The following is a 22,308-nucleotide window of genomic DNA, read 5'->3' on the forward strand; positions in this document are numbered from 1 at the left end:
GTAATTGACTCCCTAGTAGTCATAATAACCCTTACAAAACTCTGAGGTCAAAATTTAAAGGGAGAGAAAGACAAAGGGCAAGCATATACTCAGTAGTCAATGAAAGAAATATATTGCTTTTGGTTTTTCGTTTCTTAATATATTGCTTTTGGTTTTTCTTTTCTTTACTGTTTTATATTGTGAAATAATACTATACCAGTTACACATGAGAATGTATAGTTTACATATTCAATGCAAAGCACAATAATAAAGATCCATTGTATTCACATTGTATTCACAAACCCACTTTAAAGATAGAACATTACTAAAACCTATAAAGTCACCTTTGAATCCCTCAGGACTCACTTCACCATCCATTTAGTCTAGAGATAACCTCCTTTCTCAAGTTTGTGTTTCTTATTCATTCCATTTTTTGTATGTATTTATGTATATATATTGGAGAAGGAAGTGGCAACCCACTCCAGTATTCTTGCCTGGGAAATCCCATGGACAGAGGAGCCTGGCGGGCTACAGTGTGGTGGGGTCACAAGGGTCAGGCTCGACCTAATGACTAAACTACCACCACCGTGTATGTATATATTCATAAGTAATACATAGTTTTGCACAGTTTGAATTGTGCATAAATTGAGTCAAACTTTTTTTCCCATTATTTGATACTTTGACCAACTTTACCTTGATTTGATTCATACATGCTGATCTGTGTAATTGTAGCTAATTTATTTTCACCAGTATGTCATTTTTTATTGAAAATAGATCGTTTTCAGTTCAGTTCAGTCGCTCAGTCATGTTCAACTCTTTGCGACCTCATGAACTGCAGCATGCCAGGCCTCCCTGTCCGTCACCAACTCCCGGAGCCGACCCAAACTCATGTCCGTTGAGTTGGTGATGCCATCCAACCATCTCATCCTCTGTCATCCCTGTCTCCTCCTGCCCTCAATCTTTCCCAGCATCAGGGTCTTTTCAAATGAGTCAGTTCTCTGCATCAGGTGGCCAAAGTATTGGAATTTCAGCTTCAACATTAGTCCTTCCAGTGAACACCGAGGACTGATCTCCTTCAGAATGGATTGGTTGGATCTCCTTGTAGTCCAAGGGACTCTCAAGAGTCTTCTCCAACACCACAGTTCAAAAGCATCAATTCTTTGGTGCTCAGCTTTCTTCACAGTCCAACTCTCACATCCATACATGACCACTGGAAAAACCGTAGCCTTAACTAGACAGACCTTTGTTGGCAAAGTAAGAGTTTGGCAGTTTTGTTTCCATTTTTTTACATCATAGTTTTATTTATTTATGTTTAACTGTGCTGAGTCTTTATTGTTATGTGGGCTTGTCTCTAGTTGTGGCAAGCAGGGGCTACTCTCTAGTAGTGGTGTGAGGGTTTCTCATTCTGATGGCTTTTCTGTTGCAGAGCACATGCACTAGAGTGCCTGGGCTTCAGTTGTTGCCTGGGCTTGTGGTTCCCAGGCTCTAGAGAGTAGACTCAATAGCTGAGATGCACAAGCTAGGTGCTCCATGGAATGTGGGATCTTCCCAGTTGAAGGACCGAATCTGTGTCTCCTGAGCCACCAGGGAAGCCCTCCATCTTTTCGTTTTTATAAACAACTTCACTTTAAATATTATTCTAAATTTCTTCTGCAGCTTGGTAACAAGGAGTTAGGGTATATAAAAAAGCATGGATTTGCTTAGTTACAGGATATTGGCATCTTCAGTTTTGCTGCGTAAGTGCAATATTTTCCAAACCAGGTTACACTTATACCAGCAATTAGTAATGTTACTTTTTCTGACAAACTTGGTTTGCCTTGTGTTATATTGCTTCCCAGTGTGATATATGTAAATAGTAGAGAGTCATTTTATTTGCACTTCTCACAATACTTAGTTGACTTAGAGCATTTATATATTTTTGGTTGGTTGTATGTACAAATCTTATTCAGCTTTTCTATCAGGTTGTTAACCTATTCTTATAAAAAATTCTCTCAGGTCAGAGTTTTAAAAATTTTTTCCAGAAAACATTTATGTTAGTTATTACCAGGTGCCTGGGAGCTCTACCAGCCTAAGGCCATTTTAATAAAAGTTTGTCCTGTGTGTCTCTTCCACTACATGAATATCGTTAATTTCTACTCCAAAGCTATGAGCAATGGCTTGCAGGTATGAATTCTTAGGGGAGACATTTTTCATTTCCTTACCTTGAGCCAAGGCAGGCACATTTTACAAATCTGCCTGTCCCTATTGAATTGAATTGAAGTTGCTCAGTTGTGTCCGACTCTTTGCGACCCCATGGACTGCAGCCTACCAGCCTCCTCCGTCCATGGGATTTTCCAGGTAATAGTACTGGAGTGGATTGCCATTTCCTTCTCCAGTGGATCTTCCTGACCCAGGGATTGAACCCAGGTCTTCTGCTTTGTAGACAGACGCTTTACTGTCTGAGCCACCAGGGAGGGAGATGTAAATATACTTTTAGGGATAGCTGTCAAATTCATCTGTTTTGTTATCTGTTTGGCTTTAGTCTTAATTTTTTCTTTCCCTTAAAGTAACAGTTTTCTGAAAAGTTTTTTTTTTTTAATCTGTAATATCTATCTATATTATAATCACTTAAAAGATTTTAAGAGAAATAACCTAGATTATTTCATTCAGTTTTGTGTTATGGACTCATTTGAAATTGATGAAGTGAATCTGGGAATTGTTATCTTTTGGATAATTGAAATATTTAGTTTTGGGTGCTCTAAATTGATCAACTTGAAATAGTTTTTCTTATAATTTCCACTAGTTTAAAACATTTTTTAGATTTCACAAATATATTTTATTTACAGATGACCTAGAGATAATTTTATTTCTTTAAATAAGCCTGTTTATTTCTATTTCTAAAATATTCTTCTGTGACTCTTTGATGCTGTTATCTGCAGCTGTTCTTAAGATCTTAGAGAAAAAGCTGTTATTACTTCTTATGTCTGTGTTTGCATAGATTATCTTCTTAGGAAACATTTTTTCTAGTTTCTTTATTATTTAAAGAAATCTTTAGGAATGATATTACCATTAACTTTGGAGTTATCATATAGAGGGAAATTTTGTGCATATTATAGTGATATTTGTGTGTCCATATTTCAGTGTTATGTAAGTTAAAACAAGATTCCATTTTTTTCTAATTTACCTGTCTGCTTTTTAGCCTAGAATTATAAGAAAGTTTTTAAGTTTTCCAGTTTAGTCCAGTGCCTTTCATCAAATTCTTTGTCTCTGGTTTCTTTGTGTAAAAGTTCATTTTATAGTAGTCATGTTATTCTGTCAAAATTTTGAAGAAAATTTTACCCTTGTGACATAGAAGATTCATGACAGACCTTAAACTTCAGTTTCTCGTTTCAAAATAGTCTGTCACTCAGTAAAACAGTTCAGATGATCATTTGTTCTCTAAGTTTCCATTTCGGTTAAATTTATTATGTTCCATTGGATTATAGTGATAGCACAATTTTTAGAAAAGTAGTTTGGGGTTCTTTCATGCTAGTGAAATGATTTCATCATCTTTCAGAAATCCATATTGTGGGGTGTATGAATTGATATTCTGTTAGAATAATTTTATTTAAAAAAAAAAGACTTTACAGTACAATTAAGTAGACAGAACTTTAATCTCTTATTTTGAAGTCTGTCTCTGTGGAATTGTCCAAGAACCATCGAAAATAAAAAATGATCAGAGCTCCTATAGATTGAAGTTCCATTTTTATTGATTAGTTTCCTTATCCTCTGTTACTAATTTCTCTCCTTTTATAATTTATAAACATACTTTATAAATATACTTTATATCTTTATGTTTAAAAATAGCATCATGGTAGTAAGGGAGTAAAAGGGAGAAGGAAGACATTCATGTGTTGGAATGTTTGAGTAAATACTAGTGTGTTCCTGGTAATAATTTAACGTCTTTTTATCTATACTGCTAACAAATCCAACTACTTTATTATTTCATATTTCTTCCTATTATTTGACCTTTGTCTATTTTACTTCAGAACATTTTTCAAAGGTAGGTAAGTCAGAAGTGGATGTGAGTATATGTTTACTCTTACATAAAATAGTTTAATAGTAATAATACCTAACATTTTCTGAGGATTGATCATATACCAGACACTGTAGTAATCCTCCATCCTACTCCCCCTTAAAAAAATTAATATTTAGGTATTATAACTTCTGTATTACTCAGGCACAGAAACCTTCAGTAATTTACCTGTGATCTTACAGATAGTAAGAAGAATCGGAATTGAACCCAGATAGCTGAATTAAGAAGCAGTGTCTTTCCTGAGGTCTGTAGAAAAGCATTTAGTTGTGGTACAAATGAAATAGTTGTGAAAACATTTGATCATTAGACAAGTTAGTTGGGAATGTGATGCTCTCAATGGTACCAGAATGCCCATGTGTCTTTCCACAGCGTAGTGTTACCTGTGAGCAGCCAGACACATAGCCACTTTCTGACTCTCAAAACTGAGTTCATTCACATTAAATATTCCATTTGACACTGTTTTCCTTTGTACTTTCAATTGGGTGTGAACTGTTTTCCTTTTCAAGCTTATGCAGGAGTGTCGGCAACCCTCTTGTCAATCACAGTATAATGCTGGAAAAGTTAATAAAACATTTGGGGATTATTTTACCTTCAGGAAATTGATATTTTAAAAAATCAGAAAGAAAAAAAAAGTTAGAAGCAGCAAATCAATAGGTATACTGATGGCATGTGTATGTGTGAGCTACATAAACATAAAACATAAACATAAAATATGTTTATTTTACTGTTCTCTATTTTGGTTTGTATTTTTTCTACCACATTGAGGACTGTGAAACCTGCTGTGGGAAAAAAGAAGTATTGAGTGAAGTTGGAGAAGTTCATGATGGTTTTTTTTACATTTTTTTCCTTTCCCAACTAGTTATCCCAGATTCACCTAAAACATTTGGCTTATTGCATCTCAACTTTTTTGATTAAGCAATGAATATCTTTTTGATTTGTTCACTTGGTTTGATCACTGTTAAGAAACATGAGCCCATAGACTCAATCTTTGTGCTCCAATGCCTCTTTTGTGCAAAACAAAGCTACTGCTGGAAAAATGGCATCCACTTTTTCCTGCTGACAGGCAGTTGCCATTTATCATGACCAAAGGGTGCAACAGGGAGTAGAACACTTCGTTAAACCTTGCTTTATTTTTATTATTTGGATACTTCCTTAATAAGAATATATAGAAATCTGAAAGGATATATCATGTTTTGAGACAGTAGATTTAATAAGATCTAGATGCTTTTCAAAGCAAGTAGTCTCAGTACTATTTTTTCTATTAGAAATATTTTCTACCCAAAGATCATAAAAAGATTAACCAGAAAAGTTACTTGAAAAAAAATATAGCTTTAAAGATTTAGTGTTTCTTTTTTTTAAATGGGTTAAAAAAGGTATTCGTATAAGAATGAAGATAGTATACTTTCAGAAAATATCCTTCCTGTAAAACATGGAGATTCTGTTTTGTATTTTAATGTTATCTCATATTTAATTGCTAAATTATCAGTGTTTCTGAAATTTATCATTCTGAAAGTTAGAATAATTTTAAAATTGAGTTTTAACTATAAATGTAATGTGAATAGTTTTTTTTTTGTTGTAAGAATTTTAAAAATCCAAAGTCTGTTATAACTCTTTTCCTAGCATTCCCTTTCTCCAACCCAATTCACATGCCTTGAATCTGTCTTTATTAGAAGAGTATGTATTCTGAACTTTGATTATTTGACATTTCTATAGGTGTATCTGTCAGGAACAAGAAAGAAAATGATGAATGAGCCATACAGAAAAGTAGTTTGGAGATGGTTCAAGACACATAGCATATAATTCAAGTATTAATGAATAAAACAGGAATGATCTGATTTTATAAAATTCTTCACATATGGTTTCCTGCTTCAGAGATAAGACTTTGTAACACCTCTTCCATTGGCTCATAAATATCCCATTTCCAGTATTTCAGTGTCTTAGTAACCATTATTCTCTTTTATTACTGGGTACAAATAGGAGGAGTAAGTTTAAAGAAGGAAGAGGGTTGAAAAGCATAGTTTAATAAGCTTTACCTATTCTTTAGTATGTATTTAATATTTATTCATTTGTCATAGCTATTCTATGAATTAGTTACTAATATCATTGCCAAATGAGAAACTGAGGCAGAGAGTTTAAGTTATCTATCTAAGGACATACAGCTTCAAAGTGGTAGAACCAAGAATCAGATTTAACTACTAGGTCCTGAGCCCTTTAATCACTTTATTAGGCTGCCTTTCTAGACAAGATCCTTTCCTGGACTTTCTTGGGCTAGAATCATAGGACCTTCATGCTTCCAGCAGCTTAGTAACTAAGGATTTGGTCTGGAGAATGGAAGGCATTCTATAAAGAATTTGGCCTTATACCACAGTTGAAGACCTGAATGTCAAGAAAAGATCACCATACGTTGAAGGAGCTCTGCTGAACATCAGAGAGACTGTCAGTGAAATTATCCTGAAGCACTGAGCAGAGGGTAGGAGCTGACATTAGATCAGAGAACTTTGGTGAAGACCTCAGCCTGAACATCACTGGTAGTAAGTGGGTAGAAAAGTGAGTATTTGTGGGAAGGTCTGCAAAACCTGTCAGGACTATGAAGTGGGAGCTGATGTAAAGGTCGACAAGGCTGCAGCATCTGAAAAAACCAAGCACCTGAGCTGTGTTACTTCTTGAGAAAAACTGGCCTTCACTTATCTGCTTCAAATATGAGGTTCTGTCATAAAACTGTGCAGACCAGGAGATTGTGGGAAATGTGGTTTCCAGCCTTAGACCGCATAAACAAGGTGGTGGTAGTGTTGGTGGTGTGTCTGCCGGATTGACCACAGACGATCTCGCATAATAACCTACTGCAGCTTAGTGTAGTGATACTTCGCATGTGCTGCGTGCCATAAAAAGTAACACTTCCAGACTCCTTCCCCCACCCCACTCCTGACTCCCTTTTCTTTGCACCTTTCAATGTAAAATGACCATACTTCATATATTGTTTTCCCTTTGATTCTTATATTACATAAGACAATGTAATAACTTTCAACTATGACTTTTTATCATAGTACTTTCTTTTTACTAATTGCAAATAGTTTCGTTTTCCTTCTTCCACCTTTCCAATTTGTTTCTCTGTCATTGACCCAGAACAACTTGTAATACTGTTGACCTTGTGGGTTGCTGTTTTACTGATAAGTGACACATTTACTTTCAATCCTTTGGACTGCAAGAAGATCCAACCAGTCCATCCTAAAGGAGATCAGTCCTGGGTGTTCATTGGAAGGACTGATGTTGAAGCTGAAACTCCAATACTTTGGCCACCTAATGTGAAGAGCTGACTCATTTGAAAAGACCCTGATGCTGGGAAAGATTGAGGGCAGGAGGAGAAGGGGACAACAGAGGATGAGATGGTTGGATGGCATCACCGACTCAATGGACATGGGTTTGGGTGGATGCCGGGAGTTGGTGATAGACAGGGAGGCCTGGCATGCTGCGGTTCATGGGGTTGCAAAGAGTCGGACACTACTGAGCAACTGAACTGAACTAATCAGACAGACTGTTTTACGATTTAATAATATTCTAGTTTTAACACTTAAGTGCTTTTTCACACCTTTAGAGATCCCAGTAATTCTGTAGTTATTTCATCTTCTCTGATTTTGCTTATTTTCAGCTTTATCTCGCATCATGTAGAGGGTAGATAGTGACTTGTAATGCATGCAACACAATTTTCCGCTTCAGTGGTTTGATCTTTAATTAATTTTGTCCTCTTGGGTAAGCTTTCAGAGTACAGTAAAGATGAACTTTTGTTTGTAGTATATAAGAACATGAATTGATGTTACATTTTCTTCACAGTTGTCAAAATTGTAGGGAATTACCTTTTACGTGAGTGCTTTGGTTATATTTGTTCCTGAGTTGAGTAGTTCTTTATATTAAGCAGTAAAAATTGGCTACATGGATATCTAGGTCTTTCCATGTTCTGTGGTCTTTGTGACTCCTTGTCCTACTCTTGAACCATGATCAGATTAATATTTTCAACATATATCCATTGAGCAACTAATGAGGTAAGGCACTGGGCAATAGATGCTGAATAGAACACTAAAATGAAGACATGGTCTGTATCCTCAAAGAACTATGCTGATAGAAAGTTGACCCTCAAATAATGTGACATTTTATAAATTAGAAGATAAAGTGTCCATATGAGGGGGACATTAAATTACACTAGCAGATAACGTGCTAACTGAAGTGGAAGAGGAAAGACAGAAGATTGAGATAAGCAACAAAGACGACAACTTGACTATTATTGCTGTCAATAGTAGGAAAGTATTCTACTGGCTGAGAAAGTCCTTATTTTCCACTGCTGAAAACCTTGCTATTAAAGAAGTTGAATTTTTTAAAGTAACAGCAAGCTGAACACGTGTAAAAGGTTTGGATACTTTAGTGTAAAATTTATTGTAAAAATTTTGAACCATATACAGTTATCATTTAACACCTGTGTCTTGTCTTTCTTACATGTTTTTATGAGCATCTTGATGGCTGGCAACAACTCCTAGCATTAGTAACTGCAAAATTTTAAATAAGTTAATTGGATCAAATCTTAATAGCTTATGTTAGTACAGATGTACTTATCAATTTAAATTATTGATGATTAATGAGTTAAAGCACCGTCAGCAAAAGGTCTCGTAATATTTCAGTTATTTTTTCACATAAATAGATATGAACATTTTTTTAGGATAGCTCATTTCTCTTTAAATTATTCCTGTGTTAAGGACATTTTGATCATTAGTATACTGATTGAAGAGGTTTTGGGTTTTTTTTAACTTAAATAACTTTCTTATATTTATTTAGTTGAAAATATTTTATATTTTGATATGACTTATAATTATGCTTGAGAAAATAACCAACCATTGTAACTGTAACAGTATTTTCTACTCTAGGACCATTTCTTTGTAGCATTATTTCCTTTAAAAGATAAATGGTACAAAATCAAATTCTTGAGTGTTTTAAATAGCCTCGAAACCTATAAGATAGCATGGTATGTGGTGGAAAGTTCCTGGGCTAGCACAGATTAGAATTTTAGTCCATACGCTGCCAGTAACCCTTTGTGTGACCTTGAATAAGTAATTTACTTATCTTGTTTGCACTCAGTATCCTCATTTATAAAATAGATGATCTGCAATCTTTTCTAGAACCAAAAGTCTCTTTCTGAATTTCACAATTGTATTTATTTTCTAACCCTAAGACTGTTTATGGGAGGGTTAAAATATACATATTGAAAGATGGTAACGATAACCCTGTATGCAAGACAGCAAAAGAGACACAGATGTATAGAATAGTCTTATGGACTCTGTGGCAGAGGGCGAGGGTGGGATGATTTAAGAGAATGGCATTGAAACATGTATAATATCATATGTGACACGAATCACCAGTACAAGTTCGATGCATGAGACAGGATGCTCGGGGCTGGTGCACTGGGATGACCCAGAGGGATGGTACGGGGAGGGAGGTTCAGGATGGGGAACACGTGTACACCCGTGGTGGATTCATGTTGATGTATGGCAAAACCAATACAATATTGTAAAGTAATTAGCCTCCAATTAAAATAAATAAATTTATATTTAAAAATATACACATTGACATTCAAATAATCTGGAAATTTTGGTAATATTTTGTAATTATATTTTAGAGTATTTTATTTTTAAAGATCACATTTGTTGGTAACCTTTATCTTTTCCCTTTCTGAATTATACCTTTGTTATAATCATTGTCTCCTTCTGAAAAAATTGTGTAAATGATTCCAAGAAAGTGGGTCACCAGATGTATAGGAAAACTTATTTTCATGATTTTATTAAAAAAAATTTTTTTTAAGTTCTCCTTTTGTTGTCCTTTTGTTTCCAAGGTAACATTTGATTGTTTTACTTAGCCAGCTTTCTGTTGACTTCTTCATGATAGTAACTTACCAGAGATAAAATATGAAGAACAACAGAATAACTCCCTAAACACTTTATGAACTTTTAAACAGTGACACACTTTTTGCCCTATTACTGGTCTAAGGCTGTGTAGGCAAGAGTGAGGCAGGTGCTGAAGGAAAGAATACAGTCAGATTATCTTACTAATTAAATTTTGAGGATTCTTATTCAGTTTTATTTTTAAAGAAAGGAATGAATAGTTTTAAAAATAAACTATTTGCCTTTCATTGTATTTGTAATTTATCTTTAAATCTAAGACTGTCTTCTCACAACCTTCAACTACCTTGTAAAATATTTCTGATACACTGTCTTACATATAGTCACATATGTCATATAGTTTCTTAAATATTTTCTCTCAGACCTCTCTCCTCCAGTTCTAATGTGAATTTTTTTTTTTTTTTTTGATGTTAACCTTGAACTCTGTTTCATCATTATCCTGGGAATTCCTTTTAACCTTTGAAAGATGGAATTTCCTGTTGCTTACATTTCAGTTTTGTTTTTGTTTTTGCTTTTGTTTTTTCACTTAGTCCCTTATCTTGATGGGGCAACTCTTTCAATGACTTATTGAGTAAAGATTAATAAGAGGTAAGTTTTTTGAGATCTTATATGTCTAAAAATCAATTTTATCATTTCATTACTTATTTGGCTGTGTATAAAATACTACATGTTTTTTTTAAGTACTACTTGACTGACTCCTGGCTCCCAGTATTGCTTTCTGCATTTCTTTTTTTTCCTTCTCTTGAAACTCTTAAGATTTTCTCTTTCTCATTTAGGATGACCATGTACTTTCATTGTTTCTTATAATAGCAAATTTCTTTAAAACACAGCAAGTATTCTTATTTCATGATTACAAAAACTTCTTTTATATCCTTATGAATATTACAATTTTTATTTTTTTCTGTATTCTGCATTTGGTTTCCTTATTTCTATTCATGTTCATCTTTTTCATGTTGAAGCTTTCAGATGCCTAGGAATCTTTGGAGTCATCCACTCATATTTTGTTTTAAAAGTTCCTGTAAGGCTGATAGGCCCAGTGTTTCCCCCAAAGGTTGGTTTTATGATCACAGGGCTTTTCCTTTGGAAACTCCCTAAATGTCAGTATCTATAGGTTTTTTCCACATTAATTCAGTGGAAGTAGTCTCTTGTCTCCTAATTGATAGGTATAATTTTGACTGTCAGGATCCTGGACAGGTGAGGAGAAAGGAGCTAAGGGTCTCATGGCTTAAAAAGCAGAATGCATTAATGCTTCTGGTTTCTGTTTGCTACCTCATTGCTTCAATCTCTGTGCCTGAAAACCCCTTGTACAGAGTCTCTCCGGTTCTTTTTCTCCAGAGAATGCGCCTCCTGTGTCCTATGGGAGAGGGGTAATCTCTTGACTGCATAGAAAGGAAGTCAAATCCTTTTATCTTCATGTTACTGAAGTTTCATCCAAAGTAGCGTTTTCTTAATATATTTTTTAATGTATTTATTTTTAATTGAAGGATAATTGCTTTACAATGTGCTGTTGGTTTCTGCCATACATCAGTGTGAATCAGCCATTGTTATATGTATGTCCCCTCTCTCTTGAATTTTCCTCCTGCCTCTGACCCCATTTCACACCTTTAGGTTATCACAGAACCCCAGTTTGAGTTCCCTGTTCATACAGCAAATTCCCACTGGCATCTATTGTGCATATGGTAGTATGCTACTCTCTCCATTCGTCCCACTCTCTTACCTGCCCTGGGTCCACAGGTCTGTTCTCTGTGTCTGCATCTCCATTGCTGCCCTGCAAATGGGTTCGTTGGTACCACCTTTTAGATTCCATATATATGCATTAATATACGATATTTGTTTTTCTCTTTCTGACTTACTTCACTCTGTATAATAGGTTCTAGGTTCATCCACCTCATTAGAACTGCCTCAAATGTGTTCCTTTTTATGGCTGAGTAATATTCCGTTGTATGTATTCACCACAGCTTCTTTATCCATTCATCTGTTGATGGACATCTAGGTTGCTTCCATGTCCTAGCTATTGCAAATAGTGCTGCAGTGAACACTGGGGTAAAGTATCTTTTTAAATTATGGTTTCCTCAGGAGTGTGACTGTTGGGTCATATGGTAGTTTATTCCTAATTTTTTAAGGAATCTCCATACTGTCTTTCATAGTGACTATATCAATTTATGTTCCCACCAACAGTGCAAGAGGGTTCCCTTTTCTCTATACCCTCACCAGCATTTATTGTTTGTAAATTTTTTGGCCATTGTGATTGGTGTGAGATGATATCTTACTGTAGTTTCTCTAATAATGAGCGATGTTGAGCATCTTTTCATGTATTTATTAGCCATCTGTAGTTTCTTTGGAGAAATGTCAGTTTAGATCTTCTGCCCACTTTTTGATTGGATTGTTTGTTTTTCTGGTATTGAGTTGCATGAACAGCTTGTATATTTTGGAAATTAATCCTTTCTCAGTTGTTTCATTTGCTGTTATTTTCTCCCATTCTGGGAGTTGTCTTTTCATCTTGTTTATAGTTTGCTGTGCAAAAGCTTTTTTAAGTTTAATGAGGTCCCACTTGTTTGTTTTTATTTCCATTACTTTAGGAGGTGGGTCATAGGGGATCTTGCTGTGATTTATGTCATAGAGTGTTCTGCCTGTGTTTTTCCCTAAGAGTTATATACTTTCTGATCTTTCATTTAGATCTTTAATCCATTTTGAGTTTATCTTTGTGTATGGTATTAGAAAGTGTTCTAATTTCATTGTTTTAGGTGTAGCTGTCTGGTTTTTCCAGCACCACTGATTGAAGAGACTATCTTTTCTCCATTGTATATTCTTACTTCCTTTGTCAAAGATAAGGTACCCATAGGTGCATGGGTTTATCTCTGGACTTTTATCTCATTCCATTGGTCTATAGTTCTGTTTTTGTGCCAGTGCTATACTGTCTTGATGACTTTAGCTTTGTAGTATAGTTTGAAGTCAGGAAGGCTGATTCCTCCAGCAGCATTGTGCTTTCTCAAAATTGCTTTGGCTGTTCGGGGTCTTATGTGTTTCCATATGAATTGTGAAATATTTTGTTCTAATTGTGAAAAATACCATTGGTTATTTGATAGGGATTGCATTGAATCCAAAGATTGCATTTGGTAGTATAGTCATTTTCACAGTATTGATTCTTCCAACCCAGGAACATGGACTATCTCTCCATCTGTTTATTCTGTTTATTTCTCCATCTGTTATTCCTAGTTTTTTAAGGCATCTCCATACTGTCTTTCATAGTGACTATATCAGTTTATGTTCCCACCAACAAAGCTAAAGTCATCAAGACAGTATGGTACTGGCACAAAAACAGAACTTCCTTCGTTAGTGTCTTATTGTTTCTGTATATAAGCTCTTCTGTCTCTTAGATAGGTTTATTCCTCGACATTTTATTCTTTTTGTTGCAGTGATAAATGGGACTGATTCCTTAATTTCTCTTTCGGATTTTTCATTGTTAGTGTGTAGGAATGCAAGTGATTTCTGTGTATTGATTTTATATCCTGTGACTTTACTTAAAGTTCATTGATTAGCTCTAGTAATTTCCTGATTGTATCTTTCAGGTTTTCTGTGTATAATATCATGTTGTCTGCAAATAGAGTTTTACTTCTTCATTTCTGATCTGGATTCCTTTTATTTCTTCTCTGATTGCCTTAGCTAGAACTTCCAAAACTTTGTTGAGTAAGTGTTGAGAGGGAGCATCCTTGTCTTGTTCCTGATCTTGGAGGAAATGCTTCTAGTTTTCACCATTGAGAATAATAGTATGTGAGTTTATGTGACTGTAATATAGTCAGTTTTATTTTTCAAGTGTTACTACTGTTAAGTGCCCCATTTCTACCTGTAGAATGATAGCTTTCATAAGCTCATTAAGTGTGTACATTTGATTTCCACAATGTTGTAGGCAGAATAATACCCCTATCCCAACAAAGATGTCCATGTCCTAATCCCCAGAGCATCTTTATGTGTTACCTTGGCAAAAGGGGCTTTGCAGATGAGATTAAAGTTATGGACCATGAGATGGGAAGATTAAACAGTATTATATGGGCTCAATCTTTTGTTGACTATGATGGCTACTACATTTCTTCTAAGGGGTTCTTGCCCACAGTAGTGGTCATAATGGTCATCTGAGTTAAATTCACCTAATGCAGTCCATTTTAGTTCACTGATTCCTAAAATGTCGATGTTCACTCTTTTCATCTCCTGTTTGATCACTGCTTATTTGCCTTGATTCATGGACCTAACAGTCCAGGTTCCTGTGCAATATTGCTCTTTATAGCATTGGCCTTTACTTCCATCACCAGCCACATCCACAACTGGATGTTGGTTTTGGTTTGGCTCTGTCTCTTCATTCTTTCTGGAGTTATTTCTCTACTGTTCTCCTATAGCATATTGGGCACCTACTGACCTGGGGAGTTCATCTTTCAGTGTCCTGTCTTTTTCCTTTTCATACTGTTCATGAAGTTCTCAAGGCAAGAGTATTGAAGTGGTTTGCCATTCTCTCCTCCAGTGGACCATGTTTTGTCAGAACTTTCCCGCATGACCCGTCCATCTTGGGTGGCCCTACATGGCATGGCTCATAGTTTCATTGAGTTAGACAAGACTGTGGTCCATGTGATCAGTTTGGTTAGTTTTCTGTGATTGTGGTTTTCATTCTGTCTTCCCGCTGATAGAGAAGGATAAGTGGCTTATGGAAGTTTCCTGATGGGAGAGACTGACTGAGGGTGAAACTGGGTCTTGTTCTGATGGGCGGGCGGGGCTGTGTTCCCTTCCTGTTGTTTGACCTGAAGCGAAACTATAGTGGAGATAATGAAGATAATGGTGACCTCCTTCAGAAGGTCCCATGCACACGCTGCTGCACTCAGTACCCCCATCCCTGCAGCAGGCCACCAACCCATGCCTTCGCCAGAGAATCCTGGACACTCACAGGTAAAGCTGGGTCAGTCTCTTGTGGGTGATCATGGCAGATGATCCCATCACTGGTACCATCACTTCATGGCAAATAGATGGGAAAACAATGAAAACAGTGAAAGACTTTTATTTTCCTGGGCTCCACAATCACTGTGGATGGTGACTGTAGCCATGAAATTAAAAGACACTTGTTCCTTGGAAGAAAAGTTATGACCAATCTAGACAGCATATTAAAAAGCAGAGACATTACTTTGTCAACAAAGGTCGGTCTAGTCAAGTCTATGGTTTTTCCAGTAATCTTGTATGGATATGAGAGTTGGACTATAAAGAAAGCTGAGCACCAAAGAACTGATGCTTTTGAACTGTGGTGTTGGAGGATAATCTTGAGAGTCCCTTGGACTGCAAGGAGATTAAACTAGTCAATCCTAAAGGAAATCCTGAATATTCATTGGAAGGACTGATGCTGAAGCTGAAACTCCAATACTTTGGCCATCTGATGTGAAGAACTGACTCATTGGAAACGACCCTGCTACTAGGAAAGATTAAAGGCAGGAGGAGAAGGGGACAAGAAAGGATGAGATGGTTGGAATGCATCACCAACTCGATGGATGTGAGTTTGAGCAAGCTCCAGGAGTTGGTGATGGACAGGGAAGCCTGGTATGCTGCAGTCCATGGGTCGTAAAGAGGTGGACACAACTGAACTGGAAGTAAGAGGGAGACTTACTTACTCTATGTGACTATAGATTATGAGTCAGAGATATGCAGCCTTTGTAGATGGAGGAAAGGGTCCAAGGAATGCTGGCAGTCTCTAGGAGATGGAAAAGCAAGCAAAGTGATTCTCTTCCTAGAACCTCCAGGAAGGAATGCAGCCTGCCAACACCTTGATTTTAGCCCAGGAACACTTAGGGTATATCATTGTGGTTTTGATATGCATTTCTTTGTTGGCTAATGACACTATTGATATTTTAAAAGAAAAAGAAATGATGCAGCCCCTTCCTCCTTTCTGTTATCTGTTCTCTATTACATATTATAAAAATGATGTTGTAGTTGGACTCTTAAACAAAGGAAAAGTGACAGATTATAGATCTGTTGTAAAGCGTTATTCATCTGTGTCATTATTGCCATCATCCCTCAATTTTAGCTGTTATGATCTAAGAAAATAAAACCTAATGTGATAGTATGATGAAGTTCTGGAAAAGTACTCTGAGGAGTAATTAACTGAAAGAATATTCACATAGTTACTTGATTTTGCTGCCCTTGTTACTTTATAATTATTTTTTTGGTATGTTTATTAGCTTAACAAATGAATGAACAGAGACTCTTAACATAATAAAGACCTGTTCATTTATCTTTAAATATTTAAACTTCTATTACCTGAATGCTAGGATGTTTGGATAGTAAAACTGGAACTGATAATTAGAACTGTCTTATATGGAACATTCTGCCTTGTTATCTGGAATAATCCTGGCTTTTCTGCATTGAGTAGAGAGTATATTAAATAATATTTGATTTTAATTGTAAGATTCATGTGTGTGAAATAATCATGATTAAAAGTAAATTCATGTGCCCTCAGTATGTTGTGGGTTTCTTTCCTACATTTCAAATCCAGTTACCATCTTTATTCTCACAGTTACTTAGCAGCCTGGATGTCTAGGTATCATGCTTTCCTTACAATTCCAGTATCTCTCCTACCTCCTTTGTTATTTTAGTAATGTGTTTGCTGCTGTCCTTGCTGCTTTTATCTTCTTGCCCATCTGAACTCCTTCTTTTTCCATTCCTTCCTGAGGGTCACCTGTGTCACATGTAAGTGTGTTCCTTTGAGAATTTTTTTTTCCAGTTTTGTTAGGCATTTTCTCCACACCCATCTTTAAGGTGAATGTAGTTTTACATCAACTTTGTATCATTATTAAGAGTATACATTATGACTGACTTGAATTTTAGAACAGTTTTGATTAAAGATTTGAGCAGTATGTGACTTTATTTTTATGCCTCACCTTAGTTGCCCTTTCCAAATTTATAAATAATTATACATTTAATTATTTGTTCTGAACCCAGTGGGCAGAGGCTGTCCTGTTCACCACTGTGTGTTCCTTACCTACTACGCTAGGTACTTAGTGTATTTCACCAGTGAGTTCTTTTCCATTGTTGCTATGTATCAGAAGCTTAGTATACTTTGAAACAGTCTTTTCCCTAGCCCTTTATTGTTAGGAAGGGAATTAGTTTGTTTCTCCTTGTATGTATTACTCTTATTTCATTGGTGAAACTATAGAATTACTCGAAAGGCAGCCTTCCCTTTAAGTATCTTGTTATTTAGACATTTTCTCTGCATTTTTTTTTTTTAATGTAGAAACTTTTCATTTGCTTTTAGGCAGGGAAATTACTTTTGAAGAAAATATAAATTAGCTTACCCATGTTCCTTTTGAAGTTACTTTAAAATTGATGTTTGTACTTTTTGGCATATTTTCTAATAACTTTAATGCAACTTGAAAGCTTTCATATTTTCTTTTCATTTTCTTTACACTCTGTGTCATCTAGTGACTTTTCATCTTTTATACAAGTGCCAAAGGGACTTGTTGGGACTATCTTTCCCTACTCTTATACACAATGTATCATCTTCTACTCTCTTTGAAGTTGTCAGATCTTTTTTCTGTCTCATACATTTTTATATTGTTTTATGTATCTCCTTTTTTGGAAAGATAAATGCAATAAAATGTCAAAGTACTTTTTATCAGCTTTGACTGAAGCTATATTTTTTTCAGAATTCACCTTTTCTTATAGATCATTATTCTAGAAATAGACTGAAACACATTATTAATCTGTTTTCCATTTTACTCAATAAATCAGTAGTCTGTTATAAGTGGTAAGCTTCATTTGAGAGATAATCAAATATCTGAGAGTCTGCTTTCATTTGATTTTAAAATAGTTTTACACATACACATATGTTTTATGTCTGTCGTATAGTCTATTTAACAGAAAATTTTAAAATCTGGAATATGTTTTTCATACATACAATTTTTAGATGCTAGTTTAGCAGAAATAATAGAAGCATTGGATTCAGCCCTATTGAAATGACTAAAGGCAACTAGGCATTCATTGCCCAAGTCTTAATTTATTTGTAATCTTTATGCTAATAGTTTTGATTAATTAATATAGTTCTGGGAAGAAAGGATTATGTAGGGGGATCTTAGATATCAGAGTTATTTTTGAGTTTATTATCAGACTCAAGGGGACCTCTGAAGTACTAAACAGATTATATAACCTGTGTGTCTGTCACAGATCCTTAGAAGAAACCTAGGCAAAAAATTTTCTGGTGAACTAAACCATGCTTAGTTCACCTTGACTCACTTGGAAGAGAGCCACTGAGGGTGTCCTTCCGTCAAGTAATCTTACTCAGCACCCACAGGCTGCTGCTGTGCTTTTTGCCTTTTGGAAAGTCATCATTTTTATTTATTTCCAGGTGTGTGAAATAAAGAGAACAAGGACGAGGCGGAGCTTCAGGATTTTCCTTATTTTGAATATGCTATTACCTATGAGAAGGGTGTTACAGAAACATTTGTCATGTAATATGTAGCTTTTATTTTACCTTTTAGGCTTGTGGTTATTTTAATTTACAGTGTTAAGTGAAACTGGTCATGATATTCTTTTTATTTTTCACCTATTTTCCAAACCCAGTTAATAAAAAATTAGGTAAAAATAAACTCTAGTCAGTTGACAAGAAGTGAAAACACTCATTTTTGGTGATCACCATTCCATCTGTTGTATGCCTGTAGTCAACAGAAACAGATGGTGCTTTGTTCACACATTGTTTATGTATATAACGTTTTTCTTTTGAATATTTTGTGTTTTAATATATGATTGTTTTTAGTGTTTTTTTTTAAATTGGAAAACATACTTATGTTTAAGGGAAAAATATATATGCCGTGTATATATTTCATTGAAGCATTTTGAACAGCTTCAAGGCAGCCCTGACATTTATTCCTCAGCATAAATCTGAAGCTATTTTAGCCTAACAGAGGTTTTCAAGGTTTAATTGTCCTAATTAACATTGAATTTTGAATTTTGTTAATAAGTAAGCATTTTATCTTTTTATATATAAATTACATCGGAAGGCATTCTTTGTTTTGTCTAATCACGTGTGGCTTATTTATTGTCATTTGTGTAAATGGTGATTTTTCATCAAAAAAGTGTGTCAAACTTAGAGAAGTCAGTGCACAAATGAGTGTGAAATCCATCAAAGATGTTGAGATACATTCTTTTAGTTTTAAATTTAGTTCGTTTGTGAAATGAATCATTCTAACCTTGGGGGAATAATCATACATCTGACTTAATTATAAATTAAAATAACCCAGAATTAAAATATGTTACATGTTTATTAGTTCAACGAGTGAAGTTATTGAAATATTTATTTCAGATGGATGTGCTTTTAAAATGATGCCTATAGTTACAAATGTTTTATTCTTTCCTAACTTAGATACATTGTCTCTAATATTATGCCGCTCTTTGTGGGTGTTTTTATCCCCTCCTGTTTTCAAGTAACAGGTAGAGCTAGGTAATCTAAGCAGCTCAGATTGACAGTGTTCCCTGAGCAAATAAAGTTCTTAAAAAATAACAAAGAAGAAAAAAATAGGAACGTGTTAAGATTTGGAATGATTTTCAAACTTTCATTTACTTTTAAGAGTGTAATAATTGAAAAGGAACCTCAATTTGGAAATAAACTTTCAATCATTTGAACGTCTAGGTAATATATCTGTGTTAAGTTCTAAAGCACATACTTATTAAATAATTGGTTTTTCCTTCTTCCATGCACTATGTTCTCCCTTCTGCTTTATCTTGTTTCTAAAGTAGTGTCAGGCTCAATGTATTCCATGAAATGACCACCTGGTTATGAATACTGATGTACATCTAAGATGGGGCAAGCTCTTTGATTATTGAAACTTGTTGGATGAGGCACACTGTTTTTTTCCTGTCGTTTCTCCTTCTTTTTAACTCCCGTTATGTTTTTGATTCACTAGAGATATCATGTTTAACATATTTTGTCTGTTTTGTTTATAGATTGGTGTGAATTACAACAGTTGCTGGCACTTCATTAAAACTAGGGGGCAAAAACCCACTACTCTCAGTATTTTCTTGGTTGAGAGACTTGATATTGTGAAACATTCTGTTTGGATTAAATCCTCTTATTTTTAATTTTTGGAAATATGCTGCTGCTGCTGCTAAGTCGCTTCAGTCGTGTCTGACTCTGTGTGACCCCAAAGACGGCAGCCCACCAGGCTCCCCCATCCCTGGGATTCTCTAGGCAAGAATACTGGAGTGGGTTGCCAGTTCCTTCTCCAATGCATGAAAGTGAAAAGTCAAAGTGAAGTTGCTCAGCCGTGTCCGACTCTTAGCGACCCCATGGACTGCAGCCTACCAGGCTTCTCCGTCCATGGGATTTTCCAGGCAAGAGTACTGGAGTGGGGTGCCATTTCCTTCTCCATTGGAAATGCTAGTTATATTTGCTAAAGAAGCTTGCTATAAATCACTTTGGTAATGGATCATGTTAGTCATTGTATGTATAGGGTACCAAATTGAGTAGAATATAGATAGAGTCAGCTTGAGGTATTGAGGTCTCCACTCCTTTGGGTAGACGTGTCTCCTTTGTCTCATTTACTTGTTTCAGAATGTAAGAACTTTTCATTTAGACATAAGAGTGTTACAGTTTATTTAACTATCAAGTGAGAATAAGACATTTGCTTTCTTTTGATAGTTTTACTCATCTCTATGTGGGATTAAATTATTAATCTTGGATTTATCATGCAAGAAAAATCACTGAATTGAGAGTTGTGAGACCTGGGTTTGAAGTTCACCTTCAGTCAGTTATCAGCTGTGTGATCACAGCTGAGCAAGTTTCTTCCGTGACCTGCTTTCTCAGAACTCTAAAATGCTATAATTTCATGTTGCTAGTAACAACCTTGTTTTTCTGGCTAAAAATTGTTTATGTTGGTTTCTTGTATTTAGTTATTTAAAATTACTGCAGGAATACATAAATGATTACCTTCTTGTAATATGTGCACTTAAGTTAAAAATCACTTAATTATAAATGTTTAGTCATTTAAAAATACTACTTTCATAAAATATAAAACAGAATTTATGAATGTAGAGATATGTAACTATAGTTATGAGATAGGATCAGTGTGACATTATACTTTATGACGGTAATTGCAGTATGGGTGATAGCTTACAGTGAATGATGTCGGACTTGTTATCTCCAAAGAAGATTTAGCTTCAGGACCAGGGACCAGGCTTGATCACTCAATAGCTTTTGTGTAGCAGAGTTTTATTAAAGTATAAAAAGTGAGAGAAAGTTTTTGACATAGACATCAGAAGGGGGAAGGATAGTGCCAGAAACCCACTAGTCTTATCAAGGCCTTATATACTTTTACGAGACCTGCCTCCCACAACATACATCTTAAATTAACAGGATTAGAACTAACAATAGAAAGGTCTTACCAGACCCACTCCCACAATATATGTCTTAAGATAACAAGATTAGTCAATGTTCTTGTCAAGGAGAAACATGTCCTTCAGCAAGATAGATTGTTATATTGACTAAGACAAAGCTATGTAGGGAAAAAACCTTTATCCTTTTCTCCTCCTTGAGAGCCCCAAACCCCTTTCTCCTTGAGGGCTCTGGACCCCTTCCTCCTTGAGGGCCCTGGACTCCTTACCAGTCTACCTAAAGATCAGCTCTTCCGTGGGTATGTAAAGCTTCCAATTGATGGAATCAAGCCAGATGTTTGAAAATTTAAAGTATTAATCATAAATGGTAAATAATTATATATTTTTAAAAGAACTGAGAATATGAACTTGGACCATTGACATATATACTTTAAAAATTAATTCAGTGAGTAGATGATTCAAAAACTAGATGACTCAACAAAAGATGGGTTGAATGAAGAGAAATATAGAAATGTGTGAAGACCATTTGAACATTCTTTAGATGTTCATAGAACTAAAATAAGTAATTTGAATATTTTTCCTTTGATAGTGGTTATTAATTTTGATCACCTTATTGAAATGGCTCTATGCATAATTTTTGCAAATTGAAAATAGATTATTAGAGAAGGGAACAATAACTTAACCTTTTTGTCAGTGTTATCATTTGTATTATCTGGTGTATTCATTTGTAGTTTCAATCCAGATACTTATATTTATTTTATTTAAACAAATTTGTTGAATTTCTATGTAATATGCATTATATTAGGGTTAATTGGGTCTGAAAAGATGAATATGACATGGTCCTTACCAGTTTTGGGAGAAATTGTGTAGGGAGACAGAATTTGAAGCATAAAAGAAGGAATGTCATAGAGGGGAAAGATGACTATACAAAGAGCTAGCCATAAGGTTTTAATTAGGACTTGGGTAAGTGTTGTCAGTATTAAA

General features: G+C 35.1%; 1 protein-coding gene across 5 annotated transcripts in view; it reads left to right on the forward strand.

Annotated features, from left to right (window-relative positions):
- The window catches only part of PHF14 (PHD finger protein 14), a 238,970-nt gene that overhangs the window by 70,279 nt on the left and 146,383 nt on the right, over positions 1–22,308 (forward strand). The window lies entirely within an intron of this gene.

The sequence above is a fragment of the Ovis canadensis genome, chromosome 4 (assembly GCF_042477335.2).
Source record: "Ovis canadensis isolate MfBH-ARS-UI-01 breed Bighorn chromosome 4, ARS-UI_OviCan_v2, whole genome shotgun sequence".
Taxonomy (NCBI): Eukaryota; Metazoa; Chordata; class Mammalia; order Artiodactyla; family Bovidae; genus Ovis; species Ovis canadensis.